Source organism: Ursus americanus, chromosome 16, assembly GCF_024610735.1.
Source record: "Ursus americanus isolate L20-20 chromosome 16, mUrsAme1.1.p, whole genome shotgun sequence".
Taxonomy (NCBI): domain Eukaryota; kingdom Metazoa; phylum Chordata; class Mammalia; order Carnivora; family Ursidae; genus Ursus; species Ursus americanus.
The window spans coordinates 18,623,282-18,628,521 of NC_142142.1; the positions used below are offsets into that span (position 1 = coordinate 18,623,282).

A 5,240-nucleotide genomic window follows, 5' to 3' on the forward strand; every position below is an offset into this window, starting at 1 on the left:
CTTAAAAATCACCAGATATTTACTGAATGCCAAAGCAAAAAACACAACAAAAACAAACAAACAAAAACAAAAAAACCAAGGAAATATTTGACACTTTGGACTATTAAAAAATACACGCTAACTCTTGATTTCCAGAAATTCATAACTTATTGATGGCTCATGACAGTTATATATCACAAGACAATAGGTTAGAAGGATAATTAAGCTCATGCATTTAGGATAGAGTGGTTAGTGAGAGCTCTTAGAGAAGTGATCTCATGTGTGGTGTGGTGTGTTCTAATGATTACGGTGTCAAGAAGCAGGATGAGGAGAGAGGTACATGTCAATCTGATTAGGTAAGGACAACGTGGTTTTGGAATTATGGAAGGCAGGATCTAGGTCTGTTCGTGTGAAACAAAAGTATTAGGGTATAGGGCTGGGAGGTTCAACTGTCAGTATCATTATTCATTGACAATACCATGCTTGCTTCAGCAGCACATGTACTAAAATTGGAATGATACAGGGAAGATTAGCATGGCCCCTGTACAAGGATGACACACTAATTATTGACAATCCCTATTACACCACAGCCACACATCAAAGCATTTTATATGCTCTCCACCACAAATATGGGGCCAAAACCACTGCCCATTTATTACAAAGTGTTAATCTAATTTCAGAATACATTTTGGCTCAAAATACAAAATAGGTTCAAAATACATTTCAATCCAAGTATGAATGATATCAAGATCCTCCTAATCCGAACTTTTTTCTTATAGCAGTGAATTCTGGTACTCAAATGGACCTAAAAAAAAAAAAAAAGTCCAGCATAATTTATACTAACAGATGTTTCCAGAAAAATTCCAAATCAGTGAAAGCCTAGGAAAATAACCAACTTTAAGGGCTTTTAACAAGCAACCCGAAAAGAAGAGTACTATGAAGTGATTTTTTTTTTTTAAAGAACAATCATATCATGAATCACTTGGGACAAAGATAATACAGTAGTCATAGTAGATGAGAATGAATGGAGAGGAAACAGCTCACCAGAGAGACAGCAAATACTTACTAGAGAAAGAAATCACCATAAAGCTGCACAAAGGAGAACCCCAAGCCTAAGGAAATAAGTAGGAAAAAGTCAGCAGAAGGCAGAATTGGTTTACCCCAGCCTATAAGACAAAGACAGACTTCAGTGGAACTGAGAGCTCGCTCAAAGCATCAGTCACTTCCAACTGGGATTCCCTATTAAAACATGAAGATAGTAAAGTGCCCAGCTATCCTAGTGACTTATTTCAGAACCCCTCCTCCTATGTCAGTCTGCCATCTGCCCAACAAGTTAAATGGCACATGAGTGAGTTTAGGGCACAAACAGCCTAAGACATGGTTGGTTTATCCTGAATTTTTTGAAAGGTATATTTCCACCTTTCCAGTTTGCATAAAAATGAAATTATTAAAGTATAAGTGTATTGCCTTGCAGATGTGTATCACGTAAATAATGAGTAATTAAATAAATGGTATAATATAGAACCTATTTGCCACGTAGTAAGTACTCTAACTGCAATATTCCTTTATTCCAAAGCAGCCGTGTGAAAAACTAAGCTCGTAGGCGCAGATAAGAAAATTCAGCCTTTTTCCACAGTATTCAAGAGTGTTCAGAATGCTTGATGTATCAGCATTAGTTGACTCTGACGAAAGTACACATAATTTAGTTTGGCCCAAACTCTTCCAATAATTTATGATCTCTAGACTTGCAGCACAAAATGATTAAGAAAATGAACCATTAATTTCTTCACTTATTCAATAAACATTTATTGAGCACCTATTAGGCATGGCACAGTTCTAGACACTAGAGATAAGGAGATAAAACATTAATGGAGCTTACATTTGGTGGGCCAGATGTAATTATAAATAACAGTATGAGGAATGTGAGAACACATCAAAAAATAAAACTGCAGCATATTGCAACCAACTGAAGTATATAATTTGTCATCATATCTTCAAACGATCAGAGTAGTGTTAGGGCATAAGTAAGTTGGGGACAACAAAAATTAGAAAGTGCCTGCTGATCAGACCTGGAGAAGAATGTGCCAGATGTGACCTTTGCCTTGACATTTGCAAAGCCTCCTATTATCTTATCCTGACAATAGGTTACAAGGCTTGGTTTTAAAAACATTCCAAGATGTAACTTTAAAAACTCAGAATAACTTGTTATTCACTCCCAAGACCTTTAGCACTTCATTTTTTAAAAATCCAATTGAAGAGGTTAAAAGGAAATAGCAAAATACAGAAAAGAAAAATTGCACTATGTCAAATCATTTCATGATTTCAGATATTTGGCATGTCTGTTTCTGGAAGTTCTTGTTTGTAGACATTGTTTCAGTAAAAATCTAGATAATAGGGTATATGCTAGGTTTGCAACATTTTTACATCATATTTGCTTATATCATAACATTTTAATTAATTTTTTAAAAATATTGATCTGGGGAACTTTGTAAGTAGATATCAAAAACTTTTTGTTTTACAGAATGGATAAAAATTGAATATGCTTTTTTGTTTGCTCTTTCAATCTAAAATGAGATGAATGATAACCAGAGTTTCCCAAAGTAGATCAGAACAGGACAATAAACTCGAGTAACTGACCAATGTACATTTGGTTGCTACTTCTGTCAATTTCTTCTCTCTTCTTTACCTCTCCCATCCCCCATGGTTTCTGAACTTTACTTTTCTTCTTCACAACCAGATGTTTTAGGGACTCATCTCTCAGGTGCTGATCTTAAAAGTTAGGGTGCCCAGTGTGGAACACAAACCCTTTTTGCTCCTCGACAAGAAGCTCCACCTTTTGAGTTCCCTCCTGATTGTGGGTTACCACACCAAGGGGTGGGGTTTATAGTGAGACTGTTTCTCAGCCTTTCCTATCCACTTCGATATGGTTTCCCTCTCCTGTGCCTGATGTGAAGGGGCTGCTTCGCCAGTTTTTTTAGTTTAGGTTTTGTTTTGTTTTTTCCCCAGAGCAAATTGTTCCATATATACCCATAGATTTGGTGTGTCTGTGGGAGGAGGGGAGATCAGGGACTTTCTACATCATCGTCTTGGACCAGAACTTTGAAACTGATCAAATTTTACTTTTCTACATTCTTTCCTGCTATCCTTGGAACTGTCACTTGGGTATTTTATTACCATGCCTCTTCATCTCCTCTGAGTGATTTGATTGGGTATGAAAAGATAAAATAGCCATCTTATCAGTCACGAATCTTTTCTTTATGCACTTCTAAACATTGCATTCTTTATAAGCACCTTAGTCAACACTCATACCTATAACATCAGTCAGCACTGATGTTTTTACTTTTCCTTCTCTTTGGAGGCATTTTAACAGCAATAAAAAGAAAGGATTATAACATTCATTTTCCTTTTCCTTGCCTAGTGTGAGTTTTCACTTTTGTAGCTGGAGGCATCTGGGCAAACAAGTATCTACAGACCTGCCTAAAGCTGAGTTCTCATTGTCAGCTTCCCAACAGAAGGGAAGAGCATAAACAAAGACAAGCACATTTCTGGAATTTCTCTTTGTCAAATATTCCTCCCTTCTCAAGCTGAAGCCAAATGATGGAGATCACAGCCTAATCACTGATGAAGGCCTGAAGCATACTGTAAGAATCTAGGATCAATAATGTGTCTCAATGTCAAGAACCAGCTTAGTCTTCTCAAAACTGGGGTGCTAATTCCAGAGGCCCACTGTTTCTTAATGGGGGTGCTGCTGATATTTTGGGCAGACAAATTGTGCTATTGTCTCTTACCTTGCTGGGTACTTAGCACCCCAGGCCTCCTCCCACTAAATGCCAATAGCTTTCTCCAGTCATCACGACAAACAAAAATGTGACCAAACATTTTTAACAGGTGCCTAGGGGGATGGTACTTCCACCAGGTATGAACCACTGTGCAAGGCCAACTGTGATATGGTGATAATGATGCCTGGTGGAGAAATCAGGAAGGCAGGTGGTAAGAAGTAATAAGTAAGCAGTTGTAGGTGGCACAAAGACTGAAGACCTATACCTCTGAGAGCTTGTAATGCTATCCTGGACAGGGATGGCCCAAAATGCCATCTAGGATCACTCAAAGTTTCCAAAATGGGGAACATACTCCATCTTCTATTCTTTTTAAATGTCTATGTCAAAATACATATTTTAAATTTATATATTAATTGATTTGTCACTCTTGTTTTCAGATTTGAGTTGCCTTTATAGGACATTGGTTGCTTTACAGAATTTCTCATGGACACCAAAGGAATGGCAGCAACCCTTGAAATGAAGGGAAACATTTACTACTTAAATCTTAATGTCCTCAAACGGTATAATTCTCTTAAGGAGACCCCCAAAGAACACAAAACATGAAGGACGTGTCAGTACCAAACTTTTCAAAGGAAACGTACAGCATGCTTCTTGAGTGTGTCAACTCCAAGCACTGAGGAAAGCAGGTTCTCGTGGGGAAGGGGCTTGCAGCTGACACCAAAAGAAAGGCAGCAAGGAAAACAAGAACGCCTGCGGGGCATGTCTGTTCCTTTCCAGCAGCAGGGAGTTTGGGGTGTTTTTCTCCCTCCAAGTCAGAAAGTGACAAGACCCAAGAACTTACACTAGGAGAATAGGAAGGTTAAGAAAAGACACTGCCATGGTCACTTGTGGTAATTGGGGAGAGGAATGAGGAGTGTTGAGACAGTACCTGAGGGCTCCGCAGCCCCAGACAGAGAAATGCCTGTTCATTCCCCTTTTCAGTGACTGTGAATGATTTGAGATTGATCTTTGAAATCTTCAGTCTTATTTTTTAAAAGGTTTTGAGTAAATTATAGTTATCTCTATTCCCTCATAAACAGTAATATGGGGGGAGAGATGCATTCCGTGTGCCGGGATTTGCCCTTTCTGGGCACCAGGGTCTTGCCAGGTTGATTTAACTCAAGTCCTTCTTAAGATGAAAAAGATTTTATGGAGGATGAAATCCACTCTCCTAAAGGAGAAATATATACAGAACTTTTAAAGAGCTCTTATATTCACATCTGAGCCCCCATTCTTCTATTGCTCCTCACTAATTACTGATGATGATGCACCCACCCTTAACCTATTGGGCGTGGGTGGAGGAAAATTCTGGCAGCCCAAATTCTCGACCCAAACCATCAGTGCCAGGATGTTCACTCTTACTTCAGAGAGCTTATTTAAATTACAGTTTTACTCAAAATGCCGTTCATTTAAGTTACTGAGTTCTTATCAGATTTCTTCTGG

At 38.3% G+C, this 5,240-nt stretch overlaps 1 non-coding gene across 1 annotated transcript; it reads left to right on the forward strand.

Annotated features, from left to right (window-relative positions):
• The first annotated feature begins 458 nt into the window (after positions 1-458).
• Positions 459-563, forward strand: LOC123803871 (U6 spliceosomal RNA). Its single transcript, XR_015727050.1, has one exon. It is a non-coding gene; the product is annotated as a U6 spliceosomal RNA (small nuclear RNA).
• The last annotated feature ends 4,677 nt before the right edge of the window (positions 564-5,240 follow it).